The sequence below is a fragment of the Elephantulus edwardii genome, unplaced genomic scaffold (assembly GCF_000299155.1).
Source record: "Elephantulus edwardii isolate Elephantulus edwardi_28Jun2011 unplaced genomic scaffold, EleEdw1.0 scaffold00244, whole genome shotgun sequence".
NCBI classification, from domain to species: Eukaryota; Metazoa; Chordata; class Mammalia; order Macroscelidea; family Macroscelididae; genus Elephantulus; species Elephantulus edwardii.
The window spans coordinates 2,137,041-2,150,209 of record NW_006399994.1 but is presented as its reverse complement, the minus strand read 5'-3'; the positions used below and the strand labels follow the sequence as shown (position 1 = coordinate 2,150,209).

The following is a 13,169-nucleotide window of genomic DNA, read 5'->3' as shown; positions in this document are numbered from 1 at the left end:
CAGGAAGAGTGCAAACGGTCATTGCAAAGACAGAAGAGGAAGAAAAGACCAAAATGGATGTCAGAAGAGACTCTGAAAATTGCACTGAAAATTGATAGAATTATACTATGCTCAAAAATCAAAATTTAGAGGAAATGAACAAATACTTAGATCTCACAACCTACCAAAACTGACACAGACTATAGTAGAACACCTGAACAGACCTATTACTAAAGAAGAAATCGAACAGGTAAAAAAACAACTTCAAACTAAAAAAAATCTGGCCCAGAAGGTTTTAACAGTGAATTTTATCATTCAAAGAAGAGCTATCACCAATTCTACATGAAATATTTAAGAAAACAGAAAACTCTCAGACTCATTACATGAAGCAAACATATTCCTGATAACAAAGTCAGGTAAAGACAATATCAAAAGAGAATACTATAGGCCAATATCTCTCATGATCATAAGAGGCAAAACGCTTCAATAAATACTGGGCCAATAGAAGACAGAAATACAAATCAAACAAAATTTTAAAAAGTAATTCATCATGGCCAAGTAGGATTCAAAACAGGTATGCAAAAATGGTTCAACATAATAAAATAATTAATATAATTTATCACATTAATGAAGCAAAAAACCAAGAACCACATGATACTATCAATTGATGCAGAAAAGGCCTTTGACAAAATTCAACACCCTTTCCTCCTTAAAACTCTCAACAAAATAGAAATAGAGGGGAATTCCCTCAACATAGTGAAAAGTATATACACAAAACCAAGGATCAATGTCATTCTCAATAGAAAGATATAAAAGGCACTTGTCTTGAAAACAGGAACTAGGCAAGGATGCCCACTTTCAACTCTCCTTTTCAGTATTGTATTGGAAGTATTACTGAGATCAGTAAGACAAGACAAGGAAATAAGAGATATACAAATTGGCAAAGAGAAGGTAAAACTATCTCAATATGCAGATGATATAATGGTATACCTAGAAAACCCTAAAGACTCAGTGAGAAAACTTTTGGACATAGTCAACCAGTTCAGCAAAGTAGCAAGGTACAAGATCAACAAACAAAAATCAGATTCATTTCTCTACAGTGACAAAGAGAATATAGAAATGAAGCTAAGAAAAGCAATACCAATTACAATAGCTAATCATAGGATGAGATACTTGGTAATAAATCTAACTAGAGACACAAAAAACTTATACAAAGAAAATTATAAAACATTACTACAATAAACAAAAAGAGACCTGGAGAAATGGAAGTATATACCATACTCATGGACAGGAAGACTCAATATCATTAAAAGTAACAATTGTATAAAAGACAATCTACAAGTTCACTGCAGTCCCAATACAGATACCAAATCCATTCTTCGACAAGATGGAAAAGGAAATTTTCAATTCTACCTGGAATGGAAAGAAACCCTAAACAAGCAAATCAAAAAGAAAAAGAGAAACAAGGTAGGAGGGATCACACTCCCTGGTCTCAAATCCTACTACACAGCTGAGGTGGTCAAGAAAGCACAGTACTGGTACAGTGACAGGCACTTAGGTAATGGAATAGAATTGAGAAACCAAAAATCAGCTCACCTACTTACAATCAACTGATCTTTGGCAAGGAGATGAAATCTGTTAAGTGGGGAAAAAGACTGTTTCTTTAACAAATGGTATTGACAAAATTGCAGAAAACTTAAGCAAAACCCACAAATCACTTCATACACAAAAGCCAACTCAAGGTGGGTCAGAGACCTATGAGTAAAACCAAAGATTATAAAGTTCATCAGAGGAAAGCTAGAAAGGACCCTAGAAGCCCTAACGTACACCATGAACAGTCTTCCAAGCATAAGGAAACATCTACAACCAGGAGACAATAAAATAAATTGAGACTTTCTATTCAAGAATCAAGTTCCTATGCACATCAAAAAAAACCCCTCACTTGTACACAAATGTTCATAGCAGCATTATTCACCACTGCAAGAACATGGAAAAAGCCCAAATGGCCAACCAGAAATTAATAGATTAAGAAGTTATGGTACAGTCATCCAATGAAATACTACGCAGAATGCAGGAGCAATAGTTTTGTAAATTACTACCTAACTAGAGCATTAGGCTTAGTGAACTAACTCAGTCCCACACGGACAAATACTATGTAAAACCATTATTGTAGAATAATTATGAGGATTCAAGGTGGGAGAAGGTAGAAGCAGAGGGATGAGGATAGGCATGGGGGTTGAGTTGCACAATTCGGGGGGGTGAAGAAAATGGGAAGGATCTTGTGTGAAAAATAACGTAATCAAACTTTGTAAATAAATAAGTATAAAATAACTTTAAAAAAAAGACTTCTCCAATAGAATAAGAAGGAAACCCACAGAAGGGGGGAAAATATTTGACAATGACATATCTAATAAGGAACTAATATCTTAAACTTATAGAATATTCCAGCACCTCAAACAAGAAAAAGGTAAACAATCTAATCACAAAATGGGCATAGGATATAAATAGACATTTCATCAAAGACATTCAGATGGCAAACAAACACATGGAGAAATGTTCAAAATCCCTAGCTATCAAAGAGATGCAAATCAAAACAATTATGAGATACTATCTCACTGACAATAATAGTAATCTTCAACAGAGCGGCAAACAACAAATGCTGGCAAAGTTATAAGAGATTGGAACTCTTTTTCACTACTAATGGGAATGTAAAATGGAAGGCAGTCTGGTGCTCTCTCAAAAACTTGGAAATAGAAATAGCATTTGACTCAGCAACTCCACTACTGAGAATATGCCCTAAAGAAACTAGAGCCATCACTTAACACACCCATGTTTATTTCTGTATTATTCACAATAGCAAAGAGATGGAAGCAACTCAGGTGCCCATCAACAAATCAACGGATAGAAAAACTAGATAGTACATTCACACAATGGAATATTACTCGGCACTGAAAAAATGAACTCATAAAACATCACACAACATGGCAGAGCCAGGAGGAATTTATGCTAAGTGAAATATCTCAGGCAAGAAAGGACAAATTCTACATAACACAGTTGTTATGAAATAGGACAGACATGGAGGTTGGAGAAAGAATGGGAAAAGAATAGATAGATAATGAACACTGCACTGAAACAGATGAGGAGAAGTACTGTCCAAAAGGAATATATGATCACAACAACCGAGAACAAGGGGTGCTTTGTGGAGAAGGCTGGGGGAAAAGGGCAAGGGAGAGGAAATGAGCAACAATGAATAAAAATAAGTAAGAAGAACAAAAAAATTAACTACGTCCCCCTGGACATAATATTTTTTAATTAATTTTAATGAATGTTTACAGAGATTTTGGATTTCCATTCATTGTTGCACTTTTCTCCATGTCCACACCTCCCCCCCAGTTTACTCCTCTCTTTGAAAAGTAAAATACTTTTACTGGTATACAATCCTCACACACACACACACACACACACACACACACACCCCGCGCCGAGTACACTCCACTATGTAACCTTCATTCTGGGCTCTTGTCATAACCATAGTACCCAATCATATATCGCTTTTAAACTGTTCTCTCCCTCATCTGTTTCAGTGCAGTATACATAATTTATCCAATCTTTCTCAGTCTCACCCCAACCCTGGTGTCAGTCCCGTTCTACAACAGTGGCACTATGCAGTATCTGTCTTTTTGTGACTGAGATATTTCACTCAGCATACTGTCCTCCAGGGCCATCCATTTTGAATAATATTGCATGAGTTCCTTGTTTTTCAATGCAGCATAGTATTCCATTGTGTGAATATACCACAGCTTCTCTATGGAAACAATATTTTGATGACTTGATCCATTAAAAGGAAGGGATCCAAAGCATGCAGCTAAGAATAATAGAATAATTTTATGAAATATAATACGTTCACTTCATTCATTCTCTCAGGTAATATTTTATGAGTAATTAAAATGTGCCAAACACTAGGCTAACAACTAAATTGAAAAATTACTGAATTCTGACCCTGAAGACATTAAAACAAATGGGAGAAACGGACTAAAACAGTTATACACTTAAAGTATTATGGGAACACAAAACAATGAGCTCAAATTGGAAGACAAGAAAGTAAAGAAAGGTTGACAGAGCAAGTACGACAGAAACTACCAACACCTTATGGAGTAGGATTTGTTTCATTAATTTTCTAATGGCTAATTTCTCAGACATTATGGTGCAATGGGTTTCTTTTTCAAAATCACTTTCCTAGGTCATTGCCATTGCATTTCACCACAGGGCTGACATAATCATGCCAAAAGGGTATACAGTGTATCCATGACAGGATCAGACAGGTTTGCCATTCTGCTAATTTTAAATCAAGCAAGTTCAGCAACAGAAACTGGGACTCTCACTGAAGTAGCAACCGAAAACATAGCACACATTCTTAGGGCCAGAGATTCCTGTGCCAGTCAGACCAAGAGCAGCAGGACAAGAGAACTGGAGCCCAATGTGAGACAGAACTGACTTATAACTTCTGCTCCATGGAGCCAGAGCCAGGGACCTTTGCCCAAGGTTGCTGGAGGATTGTAGAGGAAGACATCATAAACGGTAGGACTAAAAGAGCTTTGCAACACTGACCGAAATTGTGAGTTTGAAGATCAGAAGGACTGTGAGTACATCTGACAAGCTGATTGTAACCTGTTAACTTCCCTAACAAAGCCAAACCTGTGAGGTAAGGCTCTATGAGCTCTGTGTTGCCACTGCAGTGGATAATTATGCAAAGGCATTTCACTGTGAGGATCACAACTTGTGGCTAACTTGAGAAGAATATAAGTTAACATTTAATTGTGCTCACGTGAAACCTACACTTGGATCAGGAATCAGTCATCAGAATAGAGCAGGGCAACATTGCATGGTTCAAAATTAGGAGTGTGTCAAGCATGGCTCCAAGCAATTTCAATCTATATGCATAACAGACCATTCAGGAGGCTGGGCTTTATGAGGAGGAATGTGGCATCAGGACCGGAGATTCATCAACAACCTACATTATGCAGATGACATTACATTGCTTGCTGAAACTGAGGCAGACCTGAGGTCTTTCCTGAAGAAGTCAAGGAATACAGTCTGCAATATGGATTGAAGCTCAACATCAAGAAAATAAAGATTTTCGCATTAGGCCAATGAGCAGCACCAGGATAGATGGAGAAGATATTGAGAATTTTAACAATTTCCGCTTTCTCAGCTCCACAATTAACACTCTTGGCACCAGCAGTTATTAAATCAAACCACTAATTGTATTGGGAAAAATCAGCTGTCAGGAACTTTTCCAGAATGCTCAAGAGCAGCAATGTCAGTCTAGAGACTAAGGTGCATCTGATCTAGGCCATGGTCTTCTCAATAACTTTGATCTTCTCAATTACTTGCTATGCCTCAGAGAGTTGGGCAATGCCTAAGGATGACAGAAAGAAGAACTGATGCCTTTGAATTGTGCTAGAGAAGAGTATTGAAGACGCCATGGTATACCAAGAGAACAAACAAGTTCTGGAGAAGGTGAAACCAGGTTGCTCCTTGGAGGCAAGGCTTTTGAAGCTCCATCTGACATTCTACAGGCATGTTGACAGGATGGACTAGTCCTCAGAGAAAAACAACATGCTTGGAAGAGTGGAGGGTCATCACCTGAAAGGATGATATAGATTGACACAGTAACTGAGAGATAATGTGGGGTAGGTGTGTTGGAGGCAATGAGATTGGTTCAGGATAGAGCCGAGTTCAGAGTTACTGTACATAGGGTCGCTATGAGTTTCCAGAGACTCAACTGCACATAACAACAGCAGCAGCAGCAGAGGTGAGAGCCCAGGGAAGGATGGTTAATGTTAAGATTAGTAGAAGTAGGTGCAAGAGTGTGAGGCCATATCTGAGATTATGGGAATTAATTTTGCATTGTGGGTATTATCGATGGGGTCGTCTTGCTGAATTAGTACAGGTCAGAAGCCGCTATCGCTCTATGGCTTCCACTCTTTACAAAAGTAGAATGCCAGCCTTGTCTTCTAAGATGCCTCGAGATGAGTTCAAACCTCCAACAGGTTTGGGTCAGTGAAGTGCTTTGACCATCTGATCCCACAAGAAACTCTTAACTTATTAAGACTCTAAGTGTCATTAAAGTGGTCTAAAGTCTATTATTGTTAATACAAGAGGGTATAAAAGACTTTTGAATGCTTTTTATAAAATGCTTCCTGCTGCTCAACACCTAAAACATAACTCTTGGTGTCTTCCTACATGGAGCAAAGCAAAGTGAAGGAAACCAGGATTCCAGGAAGGAAGGTGTTCACAGGACTAACGGCCCACGTGAAGCACAGCCTCCTCTGGTCTCAGACCAGAGGCACGAGATGGCACCCGGCCACTGTTACTGACATCAGATAGGGCAAGTCGAGGGCAGCAAAACAAAGGAGGATCATCAGCAAGATGGACTGACCCTCTGACTACAACAGTGGACTCATGCATGGCTGAGATTATAAGGATGAAGCCAGAAAGGGCAAGGTTTTGATCTGTTACTCGTAAGGTTGCTCTGAGTCATAGCTGAGTTCACAGCATCAAACAACAATCACCGCTAACCCACAAAATTATTTCCAGTAATAATTATTAAATAAATGAGAATAACATCTGGGGGGAACTTAATAGAACTGAGAATGTCTAATAATTGGAGTGGGGGGAAAAAACAACAAAATAAGGACACAAATTTACATTACATTCTTAAATACCTTCCAAAGGCACAAGACAAGAAAAGCTAACTACTGAAATGTGCAACTGATTACAACAGTTTGTATCTGTGATAAATTCTTTAGTTTTAAAATTAAAATAAATTTGTTTTTTAAATACAGTATTCAAGGTTAGTGAAATATTTTAGACTCACTGACTCCAACGCACCAACACCCATGCCCCAGTCACTGTATCAATCCATCTCATACAGAGTCATCCTCTCCTGTGCTGTCCCTCCACCCTTCCAAGCATGATGTCCTTCTCCAGTGACTGGTCTCTTCTGCCACGTGCCCAAAGTATGTGAAATGGAGCTTGAAACTCCTTACCTCCAAGGAGAAACGTGGTTTCACCCTCTCTGAGACAGACCTATTTGTTTTCTTGGCAGTCTGTGGTATGTTCAAGACTCCTCCAGCACCACAACTCGAAGGCATCAATTCTTCTTCTGTCATCCTTAGTCATTGTTTCTGATGCATAGTGAGTAATTTGCAAAGATCATAGCCTGTATTAGGCGCACCTTAGTCTCTAGACTGACAACATTGCTTTTCAGTACTCTGGAGAGTAGATTTTAGCAGTGCAACTCATCTATTGATTTCCTGATGGCTGGTGTTAAGAGTGTTGATTGCTGTAATTGTTAACAACCTCAATCTCTTCTCCATCTAGCATGATGCTGCCAAGATTACACACACATAACTAAAATGCTACAAAGACTACAGCCAACTGTTTCTCACCTAAACTAGGATTTTTGTTTTTTTCTTTTTGGGAGGAAGCAGTCACTGTTGGGACATGCAGATAGTAAAATCCAGACTGACTAAAACTGGCTTTAACATTATATTGAAATATCTACAGGAAATACTTACTGACTGCATCTTGTGGGAAAGTATTCTTAGTGCCCACTCTTCGTATGCCTCTAAAAATTCAATGTCTCAAGGGAGAGAATCAACATTAACAAATAAGTGCAGAGTGGTAGAGAGCAGAACAAAAGCAAACACGATAAATCCTCGTGAGTCACCTTCAAGTTCAAAATAAAGAGCACTGAAAATGCAAACAGGCCCTCAAGATGAATTAAAAAATCTTGGGAATAGAGCCCAACACTGTGGTAAATCAGACTCTAGGAAGAAATTTTTAAAGGAAACATCTAGTTTTCATCCTGGGAAGATTTGAGACAGCAAACTATGTAAATTAGACCCTAATTTATGCAGGTGATCCATATAGCTTGTGACAAGGATGCTCATCATCCCCATCAAAGAGAAACATAAAAAAGATAGAACATTCAGAAACACTATGAAGATATATGAAAATAATGAGACAGTGAACACATTTTAGACCAGATGAGAAGTCACAACCTCTCCTGGCCTCTTGGACCTGAGGGCAGGTTTGGATTTCTCTCTGTGCCTTCTGTAGAAGACGAAATCTCACAGACCAGCGAGCAATAAATGAACCAGAGGGCCTGGAGGAGGTTGCTTAACTTCAAACTTCCTTAGTTTCCTTCCCTGTAGAGGAAAGATAGTGAGTGGTGACTGGAACTAAAGACATACTGTTAGCTACAAACACAATGCCTAATAAAGGTAAAGCAATTGGGAAATTATTATCATCACTTCTATTACTAACATCAAACTCTAGAACTCCAAACTAAAATTATGCAAAGTGATCTTTCTATGTTGTCATTGTTGTTATCTACCAAACAACTCCTAGTGGACCTTCCAGTGGGCTTTCAGAGGATTGCACAGAAGAGACTGTCCATCTTTCCACTGCACAGCAGCTGGTGAATTTAAACCAAATGCCTTTGGATTGACAGTCTAATGCCTGACCCACTATGCCACCAGAGCTCCCTGATCTTTCTACAGCAGGTGAAAACTTTCACCCAAAACTTTTTATACCAGGATCCTCAGATTCTGCAGGCACAGTTTGGACAGCTGGGTGAATCCATAAGCTTCACTTTGGCACTGTCCAAAGACGATTAGAGTTTTGGTGGCTTAGTGGGAAGGAGTTACACTGGCAAACCGAAGATGGGTAGTTCAAATCCACCACCTGTTTCACGAGAGAAAGAGGGGCAATTTCAGACTGCAATCATGAGGCTTCGAACCCAGCTCCAGTCAGTGTGCAAGAGGCAAATGCTATGGAATGACGAAGATGTTTGTGCAAAGATCAAAGACCTGACCGAGCTCATAGTCAGCCTGTGCGTGGGCTACGTTGCGGGCACCACTACCATCACCGAGGGTCTTCATGTGTTCTGCAAATGTCTCGTGAAGTACCTGCAGATCAGTCAGTACTGCTGTAAGTGTAACATCAAGATCCACAAGACGCAGCCCCTGTTCAATCTCAAGGTGGACAAGGTCATTCTCGACATCATGTACAAGCTTGTGCCTGGCTTGCTCGGCAGTCAAGAGGTTTGCATCACCCAGCCCAGAGGAGGGGAGCCAGCCCTGAACAACAATGCCTGCCCTTCAGCAGCTTCGATCACTCTAAGGCCCTCTACTACTGCTACGAGGAGCAGCTGAGCCTGTGCCTGGAACAGCTAAGTCCTGGCAAAGACAAGAATGAAAGCATCCTGCAGAACAAACCTGGCTGGTGTTCTGTGACAGCCACAGTCCGCCCCCTCCAGAGGGTCCTGTGCCATCGTTTGATGCTCAGCCCCCAGGACACACAGTTGTTCTTGGACAACGAAGTCCTCTCCGCCTACATGCCCATGAAACAGATCTGGCTGTCCCCCTGGTTTGGCAATTTGTCCCCTTTGCTCTTACAATACAGTGTAAAAGAGAAGAGGAGGTAGGGGACAAGCCCCTTCCCCCCCGGCCCCATCCTGCCCTCCCCAGCTATTCACGTAAAATTAACTGTGGCTTTATTTTTAAAAGTTAAAGTTTTTCAAAAATCAAACACAAAGATGAGCAATCTCTGTACACCAATGTTCACAGCAGCATAATTCACTATTGCAAGAACATGGAAACAGCCCAGATGTCCAACCACAAATGAATGGATTGAGAAGTTGTGGTACATTCATACTATGGAATACTACACAGAAAGTAGGAGCAATGATTTTGTAAATTACTACCTAACTTGGGAGGGACTGAAGAGCATTATGCTGAGTGAACTGACTAACTCAGTCCCACAAGGACAAATACTGTATAAAACCATTATTGCAGAATGAGCATGAGGATCCAAGGGGGGAGGGGGGAAGGGTGGATATAGAGGGGTAAGGCTGAGGGGGTACAGTGTTAATCATAGGGCTTCACAATTCAAGGAATAGATTGTGTGAAAGAAATGGGAAGGATCTTTTGTGAAAAACAATGTATTCAGACTTTGTAAATAAATCAAAATAATATATATAGATATACAAATAAGCAATCTCATCTAATTTTATTAACTGACTGTGAAAACTCACTGAAGGGTCAGCTGCTATGCATGAGTTGTAACTTGACAGTGTACAACAGTAACACAAAGATACTTAAGTAGTGATTCTAGCTACAAGCCTGGAGCAATTATACACTAAGCCAGTCATTGCAGGGGAATCTCCATCTTCTACAGAAGGAACACTATGCATCCCCAGCCTAATTATTCTCAGTTAGTAAATACAAACACAAGATAATCTACATATGCATTGTTGTTGCTGTTGTTGATGTTATTGTTATGTGCCATGGGGCAGCCTGGACTTATAGCGACCCGAAGTACAACAGCTTTGAACTCTGCTCTGTCCTAAGCCAGTCTCACTCACTCTGACACACCGACCTCCATTGTCCCAGTTACTGTTTTAATCCATCTTATCTGGGTCTTTCTCTCCTGCACTGTCCCTCCACCTTTCCACTCATGATGTCCTTCTCCAAGTCCAGTCCCTCCTGGCCAAAGTATGTGAGACAGAGCTTCCAAATCCTAGCCTCTCTAAGAGACCCATTTGTTTTCTTGGTGGTCCATGGTATGTTCAAGACTCGTCTCCAGTACCACAACTCAAAGACATCAATTTTTTTTTCTGTCATCCTTAGTCATTGTCTAGCTCTCTGATGCATAGCAAGTAATTGGGAAGAATGTGGCCTGGATCAGGCACACCTTGGTCTCTAGACTGACTTCACTGCTTCTCAGTCCTCTGTAGAGGTCCCTTACAGTAGATTGTCCAAATGCAATTCATCTTTTGATTTCCTGACTGCTGGTGCCAAGCATGTTGATTATGGAGCTGAACAAGCTGTAATTGTTAACAACCTCTACCTCTTCTCCAACTATCATGGTGCTGCCAATTGGCCCAGTGCATAGCCCTTAAATATTCCCCAAGTGGTGAAATATATACCTATTTATTACACAGAATGAGCTCAAGAGACCTAGTGCATAGGGAGTTGCACCATTAATCTAAAATTGGCCAGCTCAAATCTACCAGCTGCTCTGCAAAAGAAAGGTGGGCAATCTCATTCCATGCAATTTACAGCCTCTAAAACCTACTAGAATGTCCGCTATGAGTCTACTTGAATGTGAGAGCAATAAGTGGGGAAAAATATACATCTACATATACACACAGTCATAATCAAGTATGACTTTAAATCTGTTGTTGTTATTGATTGCCTTCGAGTCGAACATGACTCATAACAACCCTATGAACAAAAGGCCTGAAACTTTTCTAACTATCGACACTTATCAAAGTTCATAGAGTTTCGGGAGGCATGTTGTTTAGGAAGCAGATGCCACTCCTGCTTCCAGTTAAATCTATATATGGGGACTTAAAAAAAAAGTTCTCTAGCCTGTGATCTCCTTTACATTGGTCTTGGCCAATCCAAGAAGAGAAGGCTCTTTTTTTGTCACCAAGTTTAAATGATTAGCGGTACCAAAGCTTTAGAGAAAGGCTTCATGTTTGGTAAATTAAAAAGTCAGGGTAAAAAGAGGAAGACCCTCAACACGATGGCACGTCACAGAGCCTGCGGCAATGGGCTCAAGCCCAGCAGAGACTGCTAAGAACAGTGCAGACTCAGGCAGGGTTTCCTTTTGTCATGGATGGAGTTGCAATGGGTTGGATATGACACTATGGCACCTACAGCAATAAAATCACTTTGGAGTCCTCAAACTGTTTCTTTCTTAACAGAGTGGTGAAACAAGCATTTACATGACATGTAAATGTACATGTTCTCCCCTACATAGGAAAGACATAATCACAAGAATCTCCTTTGGTGGTAATTTTTTTTTCCTGAAAGCACATTTGCAGTCTAATAAAATGCCTCACTAATGCCTTTCCTCACATGGTCTTATATTCTAGCTAAACAACAGAAGAAAACAAAAACTGGGGGGGGGTTCACAGTCACAAATACAGAACCAAGGATTCCTTCAGGAACAGAGCCACTCATTAGCCCCTTTTCTTGACAATAGGCCTCTTTGAGACTTTGCTAATTTGACTTGGCTCCACATTTTTTTTTACACACAATACTAAATGCAGAAGTGCTACAATCCACAGAGGCCCACGAGCTGGCTGGATGCCAACTAAGCAGTTCCCCCTTTTTTAACATATCTTCTTTTTCAGCACCTGGAAATTTATGCCATAAATAACTTTCCACAAATGGAGTTATCGGGAATTTGTTTGTTTCACAACTGTATGCCATTTAAATTTTCCAAACTGTTTCCATTTATAACTATTTGGATGGTAAACTACAGATGAACAAAGTAGCGGAAAACAGTTCTAAAGTTAAACTAGTTTTGCCCTCCCAAACTTGAGTTTTATTTTGAAACTCTAATTCTCATCCTCCACACCAGAGACCTGAGTTCGACTCCCAGCCAGTGAACCCAGTGCACAGCATGGCCCATCTGTCGGTGAAGGCCTGTGTGTTTCTACGATACCACTCAGGTTTCAGCAGAGCTTCCAGGTCAAGGCAGCCTGGAAGAAAGGTCTCGCAATCTACTTCTGCAATCAGCCAATAAAAGACCATAGACCACAGAGGTCAGAGCCAAAGCATGCCAAGAGGTGACACAGACCAGTCAGCACTTTGCTCCAGTGTTCTGGGGAGCAACTCACTAGCCCTTACAAACACCAGTGAGAAAAGCTGCATTTAAACAAACTGGTATCAACTGCTGTTAGGCTGATTCCAACTCATGGCTATGACCCTCTGAACAGCAGGGTAGCACTGTACTCTGTGGGGCCATCACTGGCTGACTTTTTAGAAAGAGACAGAATTTCTTCCAAGGCATCCCTGGGTAGATTAGAACCTCTAACCTTTTTTTTTTCTTCTTCTATATTTTATTAATTTTCATAAACATTTACAGAGATTTTGGCTTTCCATTCATTCATTGTTGCACAGAACTTCTAACCTTTTGGTTGGCAAACAAGCATGTTAACAGTTTATACAACCTAGGGCTTTCCTGTGAATATATCGTGGTTATTTTGGGGGGGGGAGAGGGGTTGTTAGTTGCAAATACTTTTTAAAAAAATTTTATTTTATTGATTTTAATGAACATTTACAGAGATTTTGCATTTCCATTCATTCATTGTTGCACTTTTTTCT

General features: G+C 40.1%; 1 pseudogene; it reads left to right on the top strand.

The window, feature by feature from the left end:
- The first annotated feature begins 8,774 nt into the window (after nt 1-8,774).
- On the top strand, nt 8,775-9,475 carry LOC102871716 (annotated as a pseudogene).
- Nucleotides 9,476-13,169: the final 3,694 nt, after the last annotated feature.